Genomic DNA, 24978 nt, shown 5'->3' with positions numbered 1-24978 from the left:
TGAACCTTATGCTTACATCTCTGGCTAAAGACTCTGAATAGTGCTGTTCAGCACTTTAGTAGGAATGACTGCCTGTAATTACCACAGAAAGTGCTTTCTTGGGGGCTCCTTCTTTGGAGGGCTGTAACTCAGACCTCATAAATCCAATCCTCACCAAATTTAGAGGGGAGACAGAGAACAGAGCCGGAGATCTCCTGCAAGTTTCACATATCTAGCTTGCACAGAATCCTGAACCTCCTGAACCTGCGCCTGTCAAAGTGATCACCAGCAGACATTTTGACAGGTGCAAGTTCAGGAGTATATGTGCAAGATACAGACAGTAAACTTGGAGGGTATGTAGAGGAGCATCTGGGGGAGGTCCTCTGCAAGTTTGGTGTTTCTAGCTTGCACTAACTGAACTTCCTGAAGCTGCACCTGTTAAAATGGTATTCTGAAAAATGATCATGTGCATCCTGTGCAAGGTTACTTGACATCAGAGTTGCAGGAAACCTTCCCTGGATGCTCTTCTATATGCCCTCCTGGTTGTTGTTTTGAAGTTTTGTACACATTTTGATTGAGTGGGAACAGTCTGTCTTGGAATGTAGCGACTCACAAACTGGCATGAACCTTCACAAACAGCTTGAAAGTTCATGGAAAGTTCATGCCAGTTGCCCTGCCACACACTTGTCTTCACAAAATACAAACCGGCCAAAATTTGTCATGAACTTTGATTTGTGAGCCAGTTCATGCCCATCCCTATTCCCTATCCAGGAATGGATGTACCCAAAGTCATCTTTTGTGAGATATATCTCCCCAGCTGGATCACAGTATGATTTTAATCCACTGTATCCTATTGGGCCCAATGTAACCAGTATATTCAGAGGTCCCTAATCACTCTAATGGTGAGAGCAGATCCCTGCACACAAGCAAATGAACTCTTGAATTTATTCCCCCAACTGAAATGAATGAGGAAGCAGTTTTAGGTTGAGGAGCTCTCTGATACCATCATTAGCTACTACTTGAATCAGCACCCAAAGGTCAGTGTCCTCCTTTGAGAAAAGTTGTTTTAAAGGATTAATGGAAGAGATGATCTCCCAGATACTTGCTCTGTGCACAAAAGCAGGAGCATCTACAAGGCAGAATCACAAAACCACTTTTCCAATGCCTGTCTCTTCTATTTCTATCATCTCCCTAGCAATTGGCCCACTTGTCCCAAGCAAAGCATGTAACTTTAAAAGGTAGAGATTTACAACCATCTTGATCATGAGCAGAAAGCTGTTTCTTCAGAATGAGATGGTTCCCTGCCACAGTAAGCAACTTCCACATTTAAATATAAGTTCCAGTTTTGTTTGCCACTGTAAATCAACAGGTTTCAGGTGCCAACATGTCTGGGAAAGCCATTTCAATAATATCAGGTTTTTTCCTACAACACTCTACCATAAATTTGTAAAGAATCGAGTCACAAGATCATCATGGAAGTTAATTCAGCTTGAGACAAGAAAACACTACAGAAATGTATCTCTGTTCTGCACATTTATTTTTCCAATTCATGTATTTCAGGAACCATTTTGTTATGTATAGGCAACTTTTCTTCATACATATACCATATTCTTTAGCTGCCAGTCTCTTTCCAAATGCAGAATTTCAGGTCATCACAATGAGACTAACACATGCCATCCTGACAAAAATCAAAGCTTATGAATCACATTCTATACACCTGTGAAATAGACCTGGAAGGGGGGAAATGAGGTGGAAACACCTGAATAAATTTTCAATGTAGTAACCCTGAGATAGATCTAGCTCAGAAAATATTTAGAGATCTAGTTTTTGGCAGGATTATCATAATGTAAAGCACTGATCCAGATAATTTTGTCTGTGACATAACATCTTGCCAACACTGGTGCAATGTTAATTGCAGGGGGAGATAATCTTGGGAAAATGTTAGGAGGTTTGTTGAAGCTTGGTTCTGAACAGCCCATGGAATTCTAGCATGTGCTTTTAATATGAATTGCTGTTTAATAACTAGAATTCCAGAAGAGCATAAATTCCAGAATAACCTTAGTCCATTGCAGAAATATCACAGCTTCCCATTGGTGGTGGTTGCTGGGATTGGCATGCATCCACTGTGCAATCAGAAAAAACTACAACTACTATGCAAAACATGTACAAACTAAAACAACCAGGACTTTTTTGTAGCAGAAACTTCTTTGCATATTAGGCCACTCATCCCTGATGTAGCCAATCCTCCAAGAGTTTACAGTTGGCCCTGTATTAAGAGCCCTGTAAGCTCTTGGAGGATTGGCTACATCAGGGGTGTGTGGCCTAATATACAAAGAAGTTCCTGCTACATAAAAAGCCTTGAATACAACCTTTACAATAAAACCCCTTTCATCTTGACAAACCCGAGCTCCCTGATTGGTTGGGACTGTGGTGCGTCAACCTTTGGCCCATCAGACTATCAATCAAGAGTACTTGTGTGCCATTGATTGAGTCCGCTCCTCTCTCCCACCTGAGTGGCTGTTGCAAGCCAGCAAAGCTGATTTTGTCAGTAAAAGGCAACCAACCTTAGTTCTGGCAGTTACTGGCATTCTCTACTCTCTCATTGGCTGAGCTGCCTGTTGCACTGTTTCACAGAGGAGAGAAAGAAACCCTTCCCTTGATTGGCTGAGGGAGGAGGAGGGAAACAGCCAGAGAAAGGCTTCCCTTGATTGGCTGAGGTCTCCTCCCTATCTTCCTCTGGTAAGGGGAAAAATGGCATCATGTGGCAACAGACCAGATACAGAGAGAGACCTATGGAGGGAAAGTGAGACACACAGAGAGATTGAAGTCCTGTGCTTAAGACCAACAATGTTATTAGAAAGAGATTGTTGGTCTGAAAGGCCTCTGAAGCAGAACTCATTGGGGCCAGTCCTAACTACAGCTGCCAGTTCCAAGTTGGAGGGAAATTCCTGGAGATTCTGTGGTGGAGTTTGAGGAGGACATAGGAATTAGGGCTTCAGAGCAGGGTCTGCCAGGCCCAGATTCTTCCTGTGGAAGTTGACTTGGTGACTTCAGATCAGTCACAGACTTTCAGCCTAAACTGCCTCATAGGGCTGTTGTCCAGATCAAAGGGGCAGAGGAGAATGATGTAAGGGGCAGATAAAGGGAAGGAGATAGGGTTGCCAACCCCGGGTTAGGAAATTCCTGGAGATTTGAGGAGTGGGACCTGGAGAGAGTGGGGTCTGAGAAGAGGTGGGCCTGGAGATGGTGGGGTTTGAGAAAGGGTAGGACCTCAGACAGGTACAATGCCATTTCCTCCTGGGAAACAACTGTTGCCAATCTTCTGGTGAAGACTGGAGATCACTCAGAATAACAACTGCTTTCCAAATGGCAGAGATCAGCTTCCCTTGAGAAAATGCCTTCACTTGGGTGGGTGGGAAGACAGCAAGGGTGAGGAAGCACTCACCCTGAGCCTCTTTCTAGAGCCCATTATATTTTTCTCTCCAACAGACCTTATTCCTAGTTGTAATCATAATGCATAATGCAATAAATAGTCCATAAAGTGCAAAATCATATGGTGTTGACTGTATCCACTGTAGGCAGGATTTTCTTATGATGCCTCAAGGGCACAACCAAAGACTATGCATCACACATAGCTATAATGTCATGTCTGGAGCATTCAGCTGTTTCAAGACTCCATTTATTCAAAGTATGAGGGAAGATCAAATGATGCATCTATCTGGGTATTTTTGCAGAATGCCCAGCTCACATCATGATAACTGTATGTTGTAAAGGAACAGGACCATATTATTCAACTATCTAAACTCTGTGCCCAGTGTAATTTCTGAGCTTGCATATTGTAAAGTAGGTCACAGTCTACTTCATTGGATAAACTAGACTATAGAGGCACCTGATTTTAACGACAAAGAGATGAAACATACTATAAGTGTAAATATATAAATAAGTCTTTTTACAGTGCATTCCAAGAGAGTTACAAAACCCTAAATCCATTGACATCAACAGGCTTAGAAGGATGGCACTCAGCTTACTATTGTATAATTAGTTTCAGACTGACCAATGGATAAATCAATCATTAGAGAACTTCAATGAGGAGCAGATCTCCAGTGTTCCAGTTCTCAATAACAGAGGTTAATCCTTTGAGAGGAATGGAATTTCTCTAAAGTAAGTGCTATGAGGACTTACCCACATATGGTTTATGCTTCTCAGCCTCCATTATATGATGATATAATGAAGCAGCCTTCCTAATATATTTCTTTGTTCTTTTTTGAATTCTGGTGAACTTCTATTTCTGAAATTAAGTTTCTGCCTAGGTACTCTATAATCCAAAAGATATAGACAAATGGAAATATTATTAGGGGGATGGAAAATTAATTTAGAGTGAAGGAATTAAATATGTATGAGCGAGCTTGACTAAGAAATGACAAATGAAATGGTATAATGTATTTGAAGGCGTAAACCCCAGGGAGCGGAAAGAATTACTTAAGAGTTGTTCAAAGTATTAGAACTAGACCTGATGGGATGGAATTAGGAAAGGCAAAGAACTATAAATTTCAGAAGGGGGAAAGTAGATGAAGGGAGTTCTATTAGGCTGTGCAATGGGATCCCTTAGGAAGTGGTGAAAGTCCCAGTCCTTGAGCATTAACATTCAATCTGGACAATGCACCACTAAATGTACAGTGGGGAATAAAGTTAGACTGGCAGAAAGAGGGGCGAGCCTAGAATAATTGGCCTTTTCTCTTTCTCGCTGCTGTAATTATCTGGTAATTTTTATATTTCAAAGTCTGCTATTTTTAATGAGGATAAACGGAAGGACCTTAACCTTCTTTCATCCTGTAGGATATCCACTCCTACAATTTTTGCCTGTTCCTAAACTATCTCAAAAGCAATACTGTCTCTAATGCTATTAAGTCATAGAGTGTGCAATATAGTACAAAGTAGTGTTTATATTTTCTATTGTTTACATTTTTATATGTCCTTCCTGTAAGAAGCTGAAGGTAAAAAGAAGACTGCAGATTTATACCCCACCCTTCTCTCTGAATCAGAGACTCTGAGTGGCTTACAATCTCCTATATCTTCTCCCCCCACAACAGACACCCTGTGAGGTAGGCAGGGCTGAGAGGGCTCTCACAGCAGCTGTCCTTTCAAGGACAATTCCTGCGATAGCTATGGCTAACTGACAGAGTTTGTATGCGTAGGAAGTTTTCCCCTGTGTGAGTAGACAGTTGAGTGCAACTCCAGAACACTGTGGTAAAGAAATAAACTCCACAACAGCCAGTTAACAGTTGTATTTTGGGTTAACACGTAAGAGGCAGTCACAGGCAGGCAAATGGTCATACACAGAATAGCAGTCCTTCCAATATGCAGCACCAAATCACAATCCAATAGAGAAGTCTAGAATCCAGTCCAATACATTACGTCAATAGCCAAGCAATCCTTCAGAGTAACAGTATATCAGTCTGTTGTTCCTCCTCTCACATACGTCCTTCTCCTTCTCCTCCATCCACCATCGCCCAACAACTACTGTGAGCAATGCTATCACTGATATAGTGCAGCCACCCAATCATAACACAGATTGGAACATTAGCTGCACCTGTCCCTCTCGTGACTTCTATCACAGCTGTATAGTTTTAGTTGCATAACCTTGACTCAGCAGTTTAGTTCTCTTAAAGCAACTCAACACTGACACTAACCCAAGGCCATTCCAGCAGCTGTAAGTGGAGGAGTGGGGAATCAAACCCGGTTGTCCCAGATAAGAGTCTGCACACTTAACCACTACACCAAACTGTAATGAACATGACTGTTCTCTATTAAAACTTGAAACAACTCTATAAAGTCAATGAAGCTGAAAGTATGTGATTAGCCCAAAATGACCTAAATATCTGGAAGTATAACACGCAGTACGGTCAAATAATAAGACAGAGAACTGGACAAGGATTCAGTTCAGTTTCACATGAAGCTCATTGGGTGACTTTAGATCTCTCTCAGTCTAACTTTTGTCACATTGAGATAGTTTCAGAGGGTAGCTGTGTTGGTCTGCAGTAGAACAGCTAGATTCCAGTTCAGTAGCACCTTGAAGATCAGCTAGATTTTCTGGGTATAAGCTTTCAGTTAAAGCTCCTTCACTAGACAAAGGGAGCTTTGACTGTTTTAAGTTTACACCTAGGGACAGGAGCTCCATGGTGCAGAGTGGTAAACTGCAGTAGTACAGTTCAAGCTCTACTCACAATCCCAGCAGAAGCCAAGTTCAGGTAACCAACTCAAGGTTGACTTAGCCTTCCATCCTTCCAAGGTCGGTAAAATGAGTACTCAGATTGCTGGGGATAAAGTGTAGATGACCGGGGAAGGCAATGGCAAACCACCCGGTAACAAAAAGTCTGCCAAGGGAACGTCCTGATGTTACATCAACCCATGGGTCAGTAATGACTAGATACTTACACAGGGGACTACCTTTACCTACCTTTAAGCTTATACCTCAAAAAGCTTGTTGGTCTGCAAGGTGCTATGGGTCTCAAAGGATATGTCACATGGGGACAGTATGCTGTCTTGAGCTCTTTAGATGAAGGGTAGGATAAAAGTATGATAGACAGGACTTCCGGGGAGGAAAATGGCGAGCTGAGTTGTCTCTCACATCGGGAGCAAGCTGAAGGTCTTGTTCGGGGTAGTGGAGGGCAAATCAAAGCCCACTGCCTACCTTTCTCAGTGAGAGAAAGGTCCAAGACTTGCACTAAAAACTTTGGAAGAGATTTACCTTGGCTGAAAAGGAGCCCTGTAGAGGGTTCCTTTGAGGCTTTGAGGGGTCTCAGAAGTTTGCATAGTTATCGTCTGCAAGATCTTTCAGAGTCATTGATTTGGCATAAGCTCGTCAGAATCCTAACCTTCTGGGACATTTCTAACCAACTAAAGTTTTGGAAGACCAGTGGAACTTGGATAAGTGGAGAAAAAAAAGGTACAGAAGCTCTTTTTTCACTCCGGAGCTATTTACAGACTAAAGGGACGTATTAAAGGTGGGAAGAAAGGGAAAATATAAAGCTTGCAATTAGAAGAAGGAAATAGAGAAGTTTGGACTGTTATAATACCAAAGACAGTGTTAAAAACTGCTAAAATTGAAAAGAGATCATAGTTTTGTCTACTTGCGGTTTGCGGTTTGTGAAGAGTAAACAGCCACGTTGCATTGGAATATACTGGAACAGTTCTGCAACTCTTCTGAGCAAGACAGGAAGTGCGTCAAGTATTGTGAGATTTCCATGAGAGTTGAAGGTGACAGAGACAGGAAGTAGTAAAGAAAAAAGCCTACTCTACATCATAGAGAAACATCGGCAGCCATTGCTGGGAGGTCCAATTTAAAACATTGTTTTAAAAAGATTTGGGACTTTAAAAATTGACAGAAGCGACGGGAAAAAGGGTAAGAGGACAAGAGCTATTGACTACATTATTGGTGGGCTCCTGGGGTGACTTTAAAAGGGGAAAAAAAATTTAAAGGGGAAAAAATCGCGGCCGCCATTTTGGAATTTTTGAAGACTTTTTTGATAAATATCTTGGCTTTGGAGGCTCAGAAACCAGCGAAATTAGGCTTGCTGGAAAGGGCAAGCTTTGCTTTATTGAACCTGACTGTCAGATTTCAAATTGGTGAAGTCAAAAATTTCATCATTTTTTTTAAAGGGGAAAAATTCTTTAAAAATCTATATCTGGGCCTGGGAAGCTCAGAAGAAAACAGAACAAAGTTTAAATAAGAGAGAAAATTCAGACCTTTTGAACTTGGTAGCCAAATTTGTAATTTGCGAGACGGAAATTTTTGGTATTTCTATTTTATCTACCTGCTCCTTGCCTAAATGTCAGAGCCCAGGCAGCCCCGAACAAGAGCCCTCTCATTAGAAAAAATGCAGGACCAAATGGAGGCTATGGAAGCCAGGATTATGAAAGGAGTTAAGAAAATGATGGAAGAAATGAAGGAAGAACTTGTAATTAAAAAAGAAGTGGATGAGCTCAAAGACCAAATTGGGAAAATAGACAAGAAAGTACAGAAGGTGGAGGAGAAAGTTAAAATACATGATACCACCTTGCTGAAAGTCCAAGAAAAAGTGACGATCCACGACTGCAAATTAATGGAAAATCAGATACGCTTGAGAGGAGTACCTGAGGAAGAGAATGATGATCTGAAAGGATATATGATAAACATAATTGCAGAATTCTTAGATGAAGACCCTGACAAGACTAAAAGTATGTACGATCACATGTATAGAGTCAATTCGTTATATGCCAAAAAAAAAAAACTTACCAAGAGATGTTGTTGTAAGATTCATGACAAAGGAAATGGTGGGAAGGATTATGAAGAAAAACTTTGAACAGTCATTGACAGTAAGAGGTAGCAGAGTGAGAATTATGAAGGAGTTACCTAAAGAAGTGATAAATGACAGGAGAACATATAAAAAGTTAACAGAAAAATTGAAAGACAATGGCACAAGGTACAGATGGATAATCCCCGAGGGTGTGAGCTTTGAACTTCAGGGGAAGAGAGTTACAATTACAAATGCCAGAGAGTTGAGGAGATTTTTTGAAGAAAATAAAGAATTTGCACCATTATGGATTACAAATTATTGTCTTGGAATGTTAATGGACTAAATTCACCACAAAAAAGAAGGGCAACTTTTCATTGGATCAAGAAGCAAAATTGTAATATAATTTGTTTGCAAGAAGTCCACATCAAACAAAAGGATTATAAATTTTTATGGAACAAACAGCTGGGAAGGGAATTTTTTTCATTAGCTGAACAGAAAAAAAGGGGAGTAGTTTTTTAAATTAAACAGGACCTGGAGCCAAAATTGGTGTTTAAAGATAAAGATGGAAGATTTGTAGCAGTGGAAATAACATCAAATGGGGAAAAAACGCTGTTATTGGGACTATATGCACCTAATGGTGCAAAAGATGCTTTTTTAAAAGACATTATACAACAACTAGATGAGCTGACCTATGATCAAATACTCTTAATGGGAGATTTTAATGGAACAGTTGAGAACTCATTGGATAGATCCGGAGGGGAAAAAAAATAGTGGGAAAGAAGGGAAATTGCCAAAGTCTTTTTTTGAACTAGTTAAACAGGAAAATTTGGAAGACATATGGAGAAAGCTTAATCCTGAAGTGCGGGACTATACTTTTTTTCTGCGAGACATAAGACCTTTTCTAGAATTGACATGCTGTGGGGAACCAGAGACTTAGGCCTTACAACAAGGAAGATAGATATTTTGCCTAAAATTGGTGCTGACCATAACCCAATAATGTGGATTACAAAATTGTCCAAAAGACTGAGAAGATGGAGACTGAATGAAGATTTGCTACAGAACAAAGAAACAGTGACTTTCCTAGGAAAAGAAACTAAGGAATTTTTCCAAGTGAATGATAAAGAAGATATTGACTTCCAGACGGTCTGGGATACTTATAAAGCAGTAATGAGAGGGTTGTTGATCACTCTAAACAACAAAGATAAAAGGGAAAAAGAAAAACAACTATTGGATATTCAAAATGAAATAAAGAAAAAAGAAGGAGAGCTGAGGAAAAGACCAGGGGAAAAAAAGATTCTAAGGGAAATTTCAATATTGCAAACTCAATTAAGACATTTACTAAATAAAGAAGTGGAATGGAATCTGAAAAGGCTTCAGCAGAAATCGTTTGAAGGAGCAAACAAGACGGGGAAATACTTGGCGTGGCAGCTGAAAAAAAAGAGGGAAAACAAAATAATTAGTAGAATTGTGATAGATGGAAGAGATGTAGTTACTCAAGAGGGAATAAAAAGAGAATTTTTTAAGTATTATGCCAAGCTGTTTAAAGGTGCTGAAGTTAAGAGAAAAAAGATAGATGAATATCTACAGAAAATAAAAATTGAGCCTTTAACTGAAAATATGAGAAAAATTTTGAATGACCCAATTGAAAAAATAGAAATTGAAGCAGCAATCAATGTGATGAAAAATGATAAAGCTCCCGGGCCAGACGGTTATACAGCTAAATATTTTAAAATTTTTAAAGATGAATTAATACCAAAATTACAGAAGCTGATGAATGTAATAAGAGCCAAAGGGAAGGTACCAAATACATGGAAGGAAGCTGTTATTTCTTTGATACCTAAAGAAGAAAGAGACGTCACAAATGTGAAGAATTATAGACCAATCTCACTTTTGAACAATGATTATAAAATATTTACAAGAATTCTGGCGGAACGACTTAAGCAATATCTGATAAATTTTATAAAGGAGGACCAAGCTGGTTTTCTTCCCAAAAGACAAATAAGAGACAATATTAGAATTGTTGTAAATATTGTAGAATATTATGAAAGACATCCAGAAAAGGAAGTAGCACTATTCTTTGCGGATGCAGAAAAAGCATTTGATAATTTAAATTGGGACTTCATGTTTGCAGTGATGGAAAAAATTGAGCTTGGAGAAAGTTTTATAAGAATGATAAAGGCAATATATTTTGAACAAAAGGCAAGGTTGTGCATCAATGCAGATCTTACAGACGAAATGAAAATTAGTAAAGGTACTAGACAAGGCTGCCCGCTTTCACCATTGTTGTTCATAATAACTCTTGAAATTTTACTGATGCAGATCCAAGATGAAAAAAATTTAGAAGGACTACAAATAAAAGGGTATACCTATAAATACAGAGCATTTGCGGATGATATAATGTTTATAAATGAAAATCCCTTACAAGCTACACCGTTGTTGCTAACGAGAATACAAGAGTTTGGGGAGTTGGCGGGACTTTACATAAACAAAGAAAAATCAAAAATTTTATGTAAGAATATGCAGAAAAATAGACAACAAGAACTACAAAGACTAACGGGTTGTGAAGTTACCTCTAAGGTAAAATACCTAGGGGTAGAGATAACAATGAAAAACATTGATCTGTTCAGGAACAATTATGAAAAGCTATGGCGTAAAATAGAAGAAGATATGCTAAAGTGGAACAAGCTCAATTTGTCATTGTTGGGCAGAATAGCTGCAGTAAAAATGAATATTTTACCAAGGATTATGTATCTGTTTCAAACCATCCCCATTGTGAAAGATGCTAAGCAATTTGATAAATGGAGAAGAAAAATTTCGGAATTTGTGTGGGCCGGGAGGAAACCTAGAATCAAAATGAAAGTCCTGATAGATGCAAAAGAGAGAGATGGATTCCAATTACCAGATTTGAAACTGTATCATGAAGCAATTTGTTTAGTATGGTTGAAAGAATGGATAACGCTATTAAATAAAAAACTTCTAGTGTTAGAAGGCCATGGAAAAAAATTCGGCTGGCATGCATACTTGTATTATGGAAAAAAGAAGATGGACGGACTTTCTCTCACCATTATATAAGGAGCAGCTTGCTAAATGTGTGGATAAAGTACAAGAAATATGGCGATGAGAGAAGGCCTTTGTGGATAGTGCCGGCTGAAGTGATAAAGTTAACGGCCAAAACAGTTAAGGAAAAACAACTATCATACAACCAACTACTAAAAATACAAAGTGGGAAAATAGAACTGAAAACTGCAGAAGAATTGAATTATAAATATGATTGGTTTCAAATGCAACAAATAAAAAGCTTGATGGAGAATGATATCAAAGCTGAAGGAATAAGGAAAGAGCAAACAGAAATGGAAAGAGTTCTGCTTGGAGATAATGAGAAATTAATTTCAAAAGTGTACAAATTACTTTTACAATGGACTACAGAAGATGAAGTAGTGAAATCTCAAATGATAAAATGGGCAATTAATGTAAATAAAGAAATAAAGATGGAATCTTGGGAATATCTGTGGAAAAACTCTATGAAACTCGCAACATGTCATAGTATTAAAGAGAACTCTTTAAGATGATGTATAGATGGTATATGACTCCAAAAAAAATAGCAAAGATGAACAATAAGATGCCAGATAGGTGCTGGAAATGTAAAAAGCATGAAGGTTCTTTCTACCATATGTGGTGGACTTGTGAAACAGCTAAAATGTTTTGGCAGATGATTCAACAAGAGATATCTAAGATCCTGGGATATGAATTCAACAACGAAGCAGAGACTTTTCTGCTGGGATTACAAATGGAAAAATTTCCAAAAGAAGATAGAACTTTAATATGGTACTTGCTCTCAGCTGCTAGGACATTGTATGCGCAGTTGTGGAAGCAAGAAAGAATACCAGAAAAATGGGAATGGACTATAAAAGTTATGTCATGGAGTGAAATGGACAAATTAACAAGAAAACTAAGAGACTGCGATTTAGAACTTTTTAATCGGGAGTGGAAGAAATTCAGAAGATATGTAGAAAAAGAGTGGAAAATAAAAGGACATTGGACAATTTTTGATGATTAAGATTTTTAAGATAAGAATATAACTTTTGAAGGGGGGACCTTTTTCTTTATCAATTTTTGTTTTTTCTTGATAGTTAAAGGTACCTTTAATATCTGTTTTTTTAAAAAAAAATAACACTGGCGGGGGTCAAGTAATGGGGGGAGGGGTGGAAGGAAAGTAAGATGTGGGGTAGAATGATGTTTTTTTTTTATCTTAAGTTTTTTATAAGTTGTAGATATAGTTCTACTACCATATGTTACTAATAAAAATTGTTTATACAAAAAAGTATGATAGACAGAAATGTGATGGAGAGCGTGACTACCCCAGTGATCTTCATGGCTAAGTAGCAATTTGAACTAGATCAGCATACCAACCCTTGATAGTATAGGCTGTATAGCATAGCAACTTCCATCATTCCTAACCAAACAATTTACATCCAAACACCAGTATGATCAAATTCTATATTCAAGGTCTACTTTTAAGTTAAATTTAATTAATTAAATTAAAATATAATAAAATAAAATATAATGCAATATAGCTTAAAGCAAAGGCTTTGTTAACTGGCATTTGTGGGAAATGAGGGTTGCCAAATAACTAAATATTTAACAAAGCTTTTACCCATTGCTGTTGGCAAGGCAAGATGTGGTTCCTGGGCATAGCTGCTAGTCTCCTTGAATAGCTGCCTGCCTGCTGCCTCCATGTGGGGCTTCCTAACCAGCAATAACAGCACTGAGTGGGCACCAGAGTAGGCTAACCTAGATTTCTGGATATTAAAGTACCAGATAATAAAGCATTTGTTGTAATATTGTCAATATTCTGAGGTTGCTTTTTTAAGATAAGAAAACACTGCAGCAACACTGCTAAGCTGCTTTAGCCTGGTTTGCTGCCCTGGGAGGAGTGAGTCGGGCTCACCCATTTGGGCGCGCTATGTTGTGGGCGAGGCCTGGCTGTCTTAACGGCCAGACCTCCGCTCTTATTTGTCAGTCCTGCGGATGATCGGAGGACAATGGAGCAGCTCGTGGCTGCGTCGGGGAGGCCTCGGTGGCAGCGTCAGTCGGTGGAGCGCCTGGAAGGCTTTGTGGTGGTGGCATCTTCTGAGGGGCCCCGAGGGCTTTGGAGAGCGGCAGCATTGTCTTCATTGGCTGAGTGGTTCACTGGGCTGGGCTGGTCTGCCAGGGGGCTTTGGCTTGCATTCCTTTTTCTTTGAGCCTGGGGTGGTCTGCCCTTTCCCTTTCTTGGGAGGGAGATTTGGGGTAGGCTTGAGTCCCAGGGGGGTGTTTAGGGTGACTTTGGTTCCTGGGGACTGCCTTCTTTTAGTAAGGGGGGAGTGGAGTCGGCCATTTTAGTCCCTTTATTGAAAGGGGTGGCAGTTATTGTGGAAAGCAATTGTGAGTGGCCATTTTAAGTCCCTTCATTCTGAGGGGAGGTAGTCATTGTAAAAGTACCTGTGAGCTGCCATTTTAAGTCCCTTTCTTGTTGAAGGGGAGGCACTCATTTTAGGAGGCATCTGTGAGTGGCCATTTTGTGGGTTCTATTCCGACTGCGAGAATGTCAGGTGGTAAGGGGTCGGGTAAGTCTAAGGGCAAGAAGCCAGCGCCTAAGGCACCCAAGGCTCCCACTAAGAGGCCACCACCCCCGTCATCCTCGTCTGATGAGGAAGGCGATGTAGCGGTTGACGCTAATATACGTAGGTTGCGGGCTTTGGAGCAGGCATCAGACATTCCTTCTCCAGGAGGGGTGGAGGGGAATAGGGCTTCCAAGAGGGGGCTGCAAGCTAATATACTTACCAGGCTGTCTATTCTTGAGGGCAGGTCCGGTGGAGTTGTAGCTGGCAGGAATGCTGGTCCCAGCGGTCCTGATGTGGGTGCGGTGTCAGTGGCTGGAATATCGGGAGTCGGATTGCCATTGGTTCTCGCTGGATTTGTAGGTAAGTCTGGGGACAATTGGCAAGCTTGTGCTGGGCAGGCTTGGCCATGGGGACCATGGGGGCCTGCCTTGTTGGCCGGGCAGGGTATTCCCGCTGCGAGTTTGGGGGTGTCCGCTTTCCCTGGGTCGGGGTCATTTTCGAATTGGGTTTGGCCAGGTGGGCAATGCGGCCCTTGCGAGGCTTACCCGGGTGCAGGGCACCTTGGTATGGCAGGTTCTCTTATGGGTGCACCTTCTCCTTATGGAATGGTTCCTTTTACATCTTTACCCTTTGGGGATGTTGCCTTGCCATTAGGGGATCACATGCCACCAGCAACCAGGGAGAAAATCCTGAAAGAGGAGTATGTAGACATTTTTTCTCTTCTCGAGAGTTGGAGAAAAAAGATAAGGAGGAGTTGGATGAGAAAAAGAAGGAGAAATTTAAAAAGCATAAGGTGGATCGGACCTGGTCAAATTGGCTTTTGGGGTTTTGTATTTATGCCGGGGTGATTGCCCGGGCGCAGCCTTGGTGGGCAGCTGCCCTTTTCCAATATTTGGATATAATTTATAAGGGCTACATGGCCTTCAGCGGCCCCACCCGACTGCAGTACAATGAGGAGTTTCAGATGAGGGCCGCCCTGTATCCGTCTCTTCAGTGGGACTGTATCCATCAGCAGCTGTGGGACCGTATCCATCCATCACCCAGCTAGGCCTAACTTGGGTGATTGCTCTGATAGTGGTCACCTGGTGAGCAGGTCATCCACAACCTCTTTGATGTCATCAGGCTCTCCCCATGGTTCAGCGGGGCAGGCAGTTCAACCCCGCTTGCTCTGCTGGGAATTTGGTTCTCTGGGAGTGTGCAGTAGGAAGGCTTGCCAGTTCAAGCATGAGTGCCCCATGTGCGGTGGGTCCCACTCCTTTAACAGCTGCCCCAGAGCTCGGGGACGTAAGAGCACAAAGAAGCCTGGTGGGGGTGGAGGTTCGTATCAAGCTGGAAAAGGGGCCCAGCCCAATAAGGGTGGGACCTCTTGAGCATTGGTTGTCAAGGTACCCTCGAAGAGCAGACAGTTTGTATTTGTTGGAAGGTTTTAAAGTTGGTTTTAGGATCCCTTTTCAGGGGCCTCGAGTCCCATTTATGTCTGGGAACCTTAAGTCAGTTAAGGGCTTGGAGCAGGTGGTTAGAGACCAGATTGCCAAGGAGTTGGCAGAAGGTAGGGTCCTTTCCCACAACCTCCAGTGGCTGCTCTTAGAGTTTCGCCATTGGACATGGTGCTGAAAAAGGCGCCTGGTGAATTTCGTTTGATTCACCATCTCTCCTTCCCCAGGCGGAAGTCTGTGAATGATGGGATTCCCAAGCACTTATACTCAGTAAGGTATACTAGCTTTGACCAGGCTGTTGCCGTGGTGAGACGCTGCAGGGTGGGCGCAGAGTTGGCAAAATGCGATATTAAATCTGCATTTCGCCTTCTACCAGTGCATCCCAATGATTTTGAGCTTTTGGGGTTTTCCTTTGAGGGCCAATTTTACATGGATAGAGCATTGCCAATGGGCTGCTCTGTGTCATGTGCTGCTTTCGAGTGTTTCAGCACATTCTTGGAATGGGGTGTGCGGGAGAAAGTGGGTTTACAGGATGTTGTTCATTATTTGGACGACTACCTGTTTGTGGGTCCCAAGGGGTCTAGGCATTGTGGGCAGTTGCCGTCTGGCTTTATTGAGCTGGCGGCGGAGCTTGGGGTCCCTTTAGCCCCTGAGAAGACGGAAGGTCCGACCCAAAAGTTGACCTTTTGGGGGATTGAGATTGATACTGTTGCGCAGCTGTCCAGGGTACCTCTTCAGAAAATAGTTGAATTAAGGGCTAGGATTTTTGCCTTTCTTCTTAAAAAGAAGGTTACCTTGCTGGAGTTGCAACAGCTAGTGGGGCACCTCAACTTTGTGTGCAAAGTGGTTGCTCCAGGGAGGGCTTTTCTTAGAAGGCTATGTGATGCTATGGCAGGGTTATGCTTGCCTCAGCATAGAACTCGGGTTACCTGCAGCATGAGGGATGATTTGAGGATTTGGCAGGAATTTTTGGAGTCCTTCAATGGAGTCTCCTTCTGGAGAGAGGACATGAGGCTTGAAGCTGAGCTCCAGGTCATGTCTGATGCTGCTGGGTCCTTGGGTTTTGGAGTCTATTTCCGCGGACATTGGTGCGCAGATAATTGGCCAGACTCCTGGATACAGGTAGGTGTGAACCGAGATCTTGTGTTTCTCGAGTTCTTTCCCATTTTAGTCGCGATTTGGCTGTGGGGGAAGGATATGGGCAATCACACCGTTCATTTTTGGTGTGATAATATGGTGGTAGTCCATGTCATTAATTCCCTTTCATCCAAATCCCAGCAGGTTATGAGGTTGGTGAGGGCCTTCACTCTGCGTTGTTTGCGGCTTAATATATTGTTTTTAGCCAAGCATGTTCCTGGGGTGAGTAACGGGGTCATAAACAGTCTGAGAGGTTTCGTCAGCTGGGCCCAGATGCCAACAGAGAGGCGGTGCCAATGCCCCAGGAGCTATGGCTGATTGGAGAACCGAGGCCTGCAGAGCGATAGGCCTAGCCATTGCGCCTAGCACCAGGAAGTCTTACGAACGGGCTGTGCGGCAGTTTGAAGACTTTAGGGCTGAGGTAGGGTATCACATTGTTTGGCCCCTCCCGGTAGAGCAGTTGCTCCATTACTGTGTTTCGCTTCAAGGTAAGGGATTGGCTGTGCGATCCATTAGGGGGCGCCTGTCTGCATTGGCTTTTGCCAGTAAGGCGCTGAGTTATAGGGAGGAAACAGCTGATTTTCATCTTCAAAAGATGCTGGAGGGGTGGGCCAGAGAGGCCAGACCCAGGGTAGATACGAGGAATCCTATGTCTCCGTTGATTCTGCGGGGTTTGAAGGGGATTTGGGACGTGGTGTGTGCTTCTTCTTTTGAAGCATGTTTGTTTCATTCTGTGTCTTTAGTAGCCTTTTGGGGGCCCTTAGAGTCAACGAGTTAGTGGCACAGTCCAGAAATGATGTTTCTGGTAAGGCTCTGTTGTTGACGGACTTGGAGCTATCTGTGGGTAAGGCTATGATTACTGTCCGTCGCTCTAAGACAGATCAGTTGCAAAAAGGTACCGTACTTGAGCTGGGTAGTTGTTCAGAGCTTGAGCTGTGTCCAGTTACCGCATTGGCTGCTTATTTGGCAGTCCGGGGGCCCAAGGATGGGTTTTTGTTTTGCCATCATGATGGTAGCCCGTTGACGAAGCATCAGTTTTGGGCGGTGACGTCACGGGCTTTAGGTGAATTGGGGTTGACTGGGGTGTGGTTTGGGACCCACTCCTTTAGAATCGGGGCTGCCTTGATAGCTGCCACTATGGGGTATTCTTCCTTCTCCATTCAACGCTTGGGCTGTTGGCATTCATCGGCCTCCAAGTCTTACGTTAGACCTTTCCTCAGGCCTTAGATAATTTCTTGTTGGATGGTTATTGGTTCTGTTCTTGTTTAACTGTTTTTTCTCTTTAGATGCTGTTGTTTCTGGCCAGAGGAGCTGAGTTCTCATCTGCGGCCATAGCCATGTGTTTTGGGCGGCTCATCAGGCACGGAGAACTTCGGTCGGCTCTCAGCTGGGACTCAGCCAATATGTTTGTATTGAATGGCGGGGGCACCGGGGCCTTCAGTGGCCAGGACTGCTGCCTTTGTTATTTCACAATAGTGTGGGTCCTCCTCCTCAAGTTTTAATCGTTCACTTGGGAGGCAATGATCTGGGGCTTTTAAAGGGCAAGGCCTTAGTTTGGCAGGCCCACAATGATTTTCAGTATATCAAGGAGCGATGGTCTGGGACCACTATAATTTGGTCAGCCATGCTGCCCCGCCTTGTTTGGCGCTGTACTTGGGACCCTGCAGCTATTGAGAGGGCCCAATATAAGGCTAATAAGGAGTTTAAGAAGGTGTTGGAAGGAGGTTTGGGCCACTATTTGCCCCATCCGGACATTTCGTCGAAATTTCCTGACCTCTATAGAGGGGATGGGGTACATCTCTCAGAAAAGGGTAATGTGCTTTTCTTGAGAGATTTGCAGCAAGGGTTGCAGGTGGCTTTGGGCCTCCCGGTGGGCGCTAAGCCCTAAGTAGAGACTTGGCCTTAGTAGTGGCAGGTTTTTGGGGTTTAGGGCACTATGCGGCTAGGGGAGGACTGTGAAGCATCCCCCTTTTGGGGAATTAGGGGTCTGGCATGATCAGCCTTGGGGTTTGGTGACCCGGGGTGTGGAGAATGCAGACTGTCCTGGAGGCTCGGCTAGAGGGTGCCTTTTGTCAAGACGTGCATCTGGGTTTGGGCTCTCTGGTGTGTGCCTCCCTGCTGGGCCTGCCTGGCGGGAGCTGAGTCACACAGCTCTGGCTGGGGGGCTGGGTCTCTCACCCATTAGTGGCAGGGGAGCGGTCTCGGTGACCCCTAGCCCTGGCAAGGCCGCTGGTTGGGTGCTCTTGCCGTTTATTATGATGTTTAATAAAGTGGCCCAATTTTAAACCAATGCATTGTGTCTGACTCTTTATTCCGACCTTGGGGGGCAAATAATGGAGTTTTAAGAATATGTAAATATGGATCTATATTTCCTCAGCCATCTCTGATTAATTTCAAACCAATTTTGAATATATTTTCCCCTTTATTCAGCTTTTGCCATATGAAGATTGTTGCTGGAAAGCTCTTTGTTTCACATTATACATAAAGGGTGATTACAGACCAGCACTTTGGACTGACTCAGAGACAGCTCTGAAATCAACCCAAAAAATCCTTCCACACACAAACATCTGCTGGCTGTCCTCATCCCATCCTCACCCCATCCTCCAGCCTCCGCAGTGTGACTCAAAAAGCTACCACTTCCAAAGTGGTAGCAAATATCTGAGCTGCATGCCAGTTGCCCCTACTCCTCCACTTACAGCTGCTGGAAAGGCCTTGGGTTAGCCCTAGCTATCCCAGTTGTCTGGAAGCGGAAAGGCACAAGCGAGGTGCCTTGGCAGTGTGAAACATATGCCCATGCATGCACATGACTACTGAAAATGTATGGGAAAAAAACCCAAACTGAGTGACAGGAATAGTGCACAACAGCGGTCTGAACACCCATGTTGCCCCATGGATGGGATGGGGACGGCTTGCAGGGGAACATGCGGAGGCTTCAGGACAGCTCTTTTTGAGCTGGCCTGATTTGGAACATGTCCCATCTGCCCCACATTGCCCATCTGTTATCAGCCAAAGAGCCTGAAATAACTGCTCACAATTATGAGCATTTAATTAACATCTTCACAATGAGAGGAATACAAATGTTAGTAGGTGATTTTTCTTGGCTTTGTTTTTGAGTAGGTATACTCAGAATGAACACCAGGGATGCTCAACAACATGCCAGTTCAACTTGTGGTCTGATTGCCAAATACAATAAGCACAGATGGATATTCAGCAGTGGCCTGTGTTCAATAGAAGGAACAGGTTCAAAGATGGCCAGGTCCATATCTGTTGCAGGTACATATTTACCATGTTACAGACTGTTACATGAATGTACACAGAATACACTTGGACATGAGACTAACATATGCACTTGCATCAGCAGCTTTGTTTGTTCTGTTGCTAATTTCCTCAGGTCTTTAGCAAGCCAAACTATATAATTGTCATTGTGCCTCCTAAATATCCTAATATTATGCCTTCTTCTTCTAGCTTTCCATCTAATTCATTGCAACTAGAACGAACCAACAAGGCTATACATATATTCAGTCTCATAGTAGTCTTATACAGTAATAAGTCAAAAATACCAAAGAACCATTCTGAGATTTTAAAAGTGTTATAAGTAGTTTGGATTCAGTGGAGGCATATCAAGGCAATCTTCTAGCACTCAAATTTTATACATGGAACTGTCAGCTTTTAGAGAAATCCTTTGAATTATTCATTGACATTTGATATCAAATTGATCCCCCCATGTTGTTCTTTATGCATGAGATCATAGCAGTTAGCAAGCCTGTACCAGAAATAGTTATTTGGCTTTGTAATTAGTGTAGAAGAAATTCAACTTCTTTAGCTTTGAGGACTTCTGTGGCTTCAGTTTTGTGGTTAAACAATTAGGGGGGAAAGGCCTTGAAATTATTTGCATGGGAGCCTTTAAAATGTTGTAAAAAATAGGTCCCTTACCCTGTTCTGGGTCAAATGAATATTGTTTAATTTTCTTTTTGAATTAAAGACCCAGAAAGCTGAGTAATGCAAAAGCTAATGATGATCTGAACTGTGTGGGAACTCCTTAGAGGGCCATAAAATGTATTAAGGAAGGAATTATTTTGTACACCTTGCCGTACTTCAATGTTTAATTCTCAGCAGGGTATAAAATCACTTCTAAGATAATGAAATTACAGAAGAATTTTAGCTGCATATTAGATTTGTGCACAGAAAATATGAAGGGGAAATGCTTGAAGAATAAGATTGGCAACATGGATTTCTATTCTGGATGCTACTTGGGGTGGATTACCAGGAAAATCTTTGGTAAATGAGAAGTCCTATGGAAATCTTTACACAGCATGAGTTCATTACAAAAACATCTGACAGGAAGGACCAATTCTGTTTTGCAATCAAACAACTCCTTTGAACAAAAGGCCTGAATAGAACACTGAAATGTCATCAGAAAATCCAAGTATTCACATACGGCAAAGTGAAGTCTTAATAAGGATGCCAGTCCCTGATTTTGTGGGTTCCAGCCTGCCACCAGCCAAGTGGCCAGTAGGGCAAGGCCCTGCCCCAAGCCCCAAGAGCAACCACCAGGTGACCACCCCTCTCCCTCCCTTCCTAGAGTGGGTGGTGCAATTTCCTGCCATGCAAGCAGTAAAATGCAGGGCAACTGCACATGGCACCTGCTCTTTCTAAGCAGGAACCATTGGTTTCTGTCCTGCAAGAAGCAGCTCATCTCTTGTAGGGCAGGCATGTGCAGCACCCATTTTTTCGAAGTGGGGACTCCAGCTTCTGCCCTGCAAAAGGCAGCTCATTCTTGCAGAGCATGTCAAGATAGAGAGCTCACAGGTATAAACAGGCAGAGCAGACATGCGTGCTCCTTGTTTTTTTCAAGTGAGGGGCATTGGCTCCTGCCCTGCAAGAGGCAACTTCACCTCTTGCAGGGTAAGCACATGTTGCTTTCATCCCCCCCCCCCACAACCATTTAAAGGAAGAAGGAGGGGGGAGTGCACACACTGCATCCAGGATGTGATGATGTCACTCTGTGTGATGTCATCTCATTGGGATGGCCACGACCCTCCTGGAACACCCTCCCTCTAATCTCCTTTGCCTTTCCCTCCCCACAACAGACATCCTGTGAGGTAGGTGGAGCTGACAGAGCTTTAACAGAAACTGCTTTTGAGAGGAACAGCTCTGTGAGAAGTTGTGACTGACTCAAGGTCACATCAGCAGTTGCAAGTGGAAGAGTGGGGGATCAAGGCTGGTTCTCCCAGATAAGAGTCCATGCACTTAACCACTACCCCAAACTGGCTCTCTGTAGCCTCAAGAACTGATTTCTGTAGTTTGGAGATGAGCTGTAATTCTGGGGATCCCCAGATCCCTACAAAACAGGTCACTCCTATGAATAAGTAAACCCCATTGAATAGGTGTGGATTCTGAACAGACATACATAGGGTTGCTCTCTAAATGCAGCTTCCATGGTCAGAGGCAGTAATCCTTTGAATACCTGTGGTAGGGGGACAACAATGTGGGGAATATGTAGTCCTTATTTAATCACCTGTCTGTGTACTTTGTGAAGAAGAGTGCTGATCTAGGATGTCACTAGTCTGATGGAGCTTGGACGTGTTTATATTTCTAATGTCTTGTATGTCTTCAGGTAGAAAATATTACTTTTGAATGCTTGCCCATGTAAAAAAAAATAATGAAGAAAGCTAGTACATGAATCTAAGATTATTGGAGAAAGAAAAAAAAGATAAATACTGTTGGGTCTGACTGCCATTTCAGCAGTTGCAGTATTGATACGTAGCGGAAACAGGCAGCTTTTTATTTGCTAAAAATCATCTAAGGACGTCAAAATTGGGTTAATCTTGGCCCTAAATAGGACTTTATTTATTCTAAACTAGCCTGAAACCCAAGGTTCACTATGGCATTTAACTACCCTTAAAATATTTGCTTGTTTTAGGTAGGAAGGGTGTTTTGTTTTTGGAAGATTCATAAACTCAATTGCCATACTCACTGTTATGAAAAATGCCTATTCTGGTTTAGAGCTGTGATGGAGTCAAAGGGTTAATGGAGAAGCTGAGGACTCCGAGAGCCCTGAGTCATGTGACCCGAAGGTGGGGGCCAGGGGTGCTCAGAACTCTCAAGTCCTGAGTGACAGCTAACGGCTCAGAGGTTAACTGTCAGGAAAAAAACGATCAGAAAGAGAGAGTTGGACTCAGAGTGTGTGAGAGAGGCTTGGTGTGAAGTGAAGCTCTAGATACACTCTGTGAAATCAGCCAGGTGGCTGAGCATGAGGCATATCTCTAGGTCATTAGTGCCCTCTAAGGAAGAGGAAGGTGACAGAGAGTGTCTAAGTGGAAGACCTTAGTCTTAGTGGTCACAGACATATGATATGTCTTAGTGGTCACAGACATATGATACACTGCTCCTAGGAGTTTATAAGGTGGCTGAGGGAGAGCCGTGGGTCTGAGGGAGTCAGGAGAGCTGGGGCTTGTCAAACCAGACGACTCGAGGGTCCAGGCACTCAAAGTCCAAGAGGCCAGCCTGATTAAAGTTTAGGAGAGTGGATTAAAAGAAGAACTGTGTACCCTGAAATACCTCAGAGCATTGCTGGAGGGTCTAGCCGACATACTGTATAGAAAATGTTATTCCTACAAGATACAAACTAGCCTTTGTATATACATCCCATCCCCTAGTTAAAGCCTATTTTGTAAATAAAGAACTATAGTTTGCTGTTACGTTCTCTGGTGCCTGTGTGATTGGGAAAGACTTCACATCTGCAGTGGTCCCCTGCTCATCTACCGTATCAGACCCCCAAAGAGACTAACATATATTTAGCTGCCCTCGCTGAGGCAGGAGGCGATAGGCTGGTGTCACCATAGGAGTGTGTGATAAGAGCTGACTTCCCCTTTTGGTCTGCACAACAATCCTGTGAAGTAGATTAGGATGAAAGTAAGTGGGTGGACTGAAATCACGGTGTGGACCAAAGAAGGAGGGAAGCAAAGCAGTCATTTTTCTCCAGGGGGGCTGATCTCTGGCTTCTGAAGAGCAGTAGTAATTCTGAGTGATCTCCAGCCCTCACCTAGAGATTGGCAACAATGGTTCTCCAGGAGGAAGTGCCTGGTTTGGAGGGTGAAGTCTATGGCATTCTATCTACCTGAAGTCTCACCCCTCCTCAAACCCCACCCTTTCCATGCTCCACCCTCAAATCTTCAGGAATTTTCCAATATGGAGTGGCAATTCTATGTCCATCCCAGGAGCAATGTTATGACATGGATCCAGGGGTTTGGACTGGGCATTGAGGAGTCAGTCAGGACACCTGTTGAACTTCCTGCAGTCCCTGTTAACTGATTTTTACCTCAGAACACAGAGTTCCATAGATACCCAATCAGAAACAGAATGTGTGCAAGCAGGCAGCAACATGCCAGCCACACAGTAGTAGTAGATAGGGGTACCCTATCATCATCAAGCTGCATTCCAAAGTGACAGCTGCCCTCCCACACACACCCGCGCACACAAAAATGAATACCGTATGTTTTCCTATGGGGGAGTGAGGCAACTGTCCCCGATGGGAGGCTAGGGATCCACCCACCCAAGGAATGCCAGAAGTTTCCTAAGGGGAAAAAGACCTTTATGATACGGGCTAACCTTATACGTGTAACATGTCCCTTTAACATCAGGTTGCGTGTCGATAAAACTCTCTGGGAACTCAGTAACGCCATAGAGTTTTGTATGAATTCTAGATCTTTGGTTTGCAATCCCTCACAGTTATTTGTTGAGAGGATGCAGTTGTGTGTGTGTAAAATGGTAGCTATTTTTGCACCGGTTTGTGTGGTGAGAACCAAAGAGGATTGTGAGGCACTCCAAAGGGATCTGTTGAGGCTGGGTGAGTGGACATCAACATGGAAGATGAGGTTCACACCCCAACACAGAGTGTTGGAATGGATGGGCCATTGGCCTGATCCAACATGGCTTCTCTTATGTTCTTAAGTTCTCTGTGTGTTTTACGGGGGAAACTGTTGCAAGACAAGCATGACTAGTTCTGCCATCCATTCTAATAACACTGCCCCATTAATTATTAATTTCAAACGCCTATAGTTTCTTATTAAATCTTTTCCAACATTAAATCCTATTTTTCTAGCATCTTCAGCGGCCTGTTCTCAGATAATTATGAAGACTGTCTCTTATTCTCTGCAAGCACTCAGGGAGGTTGCCAGTCTCCAGACTGGAGAATCTAACTTTGGTTGCCAAAACAAAAAAGCACATCCTTGCAAAAAGAGTTCTCACAGGCCCGTATCTGGGAAAGTGATTTCTTTCAAGGGACTTTGGAAAACAGCTTAAAAAAAAAAAAAAAACTAGACCTTTTCAGCTTCATGATGTTTTGATAACTGCAACTTTGGTTGCCAAAACAAAAAAGCACATCCTTGCAAAAAGAGTTCTCACAGGCCCGTTTCTGGGAAAGGGATTTCTTTCAAGGGACTTTGGAAAACAGCTTTTTTTAAAAAAAGCACCATCGATTTATACAGGAGCATTATGATACAGGCTGATACAGGGCATTGTTTTCAATGCCCTTCCTAATCATTC

This window comes from Heteronotia binoei, chromosome 1 (genome assembly GCF_032191835.1).
Source record: "Heteronotia binoei isolate CCM8104 ecotype False Entrance Well chromosome 1, APGP_CSIRO_Hbin_v1, whole genome shotgun sequence".
Classification (NCBI taxonomy): Eukaryota; Metazoa; Chordata; class Lepidosauria; order Squamata; family Gekkonidae; genus Heteronotia; species Heteronotia binoei.
This window is presented reverse-complemented; position numbering follows the sequence as displayed.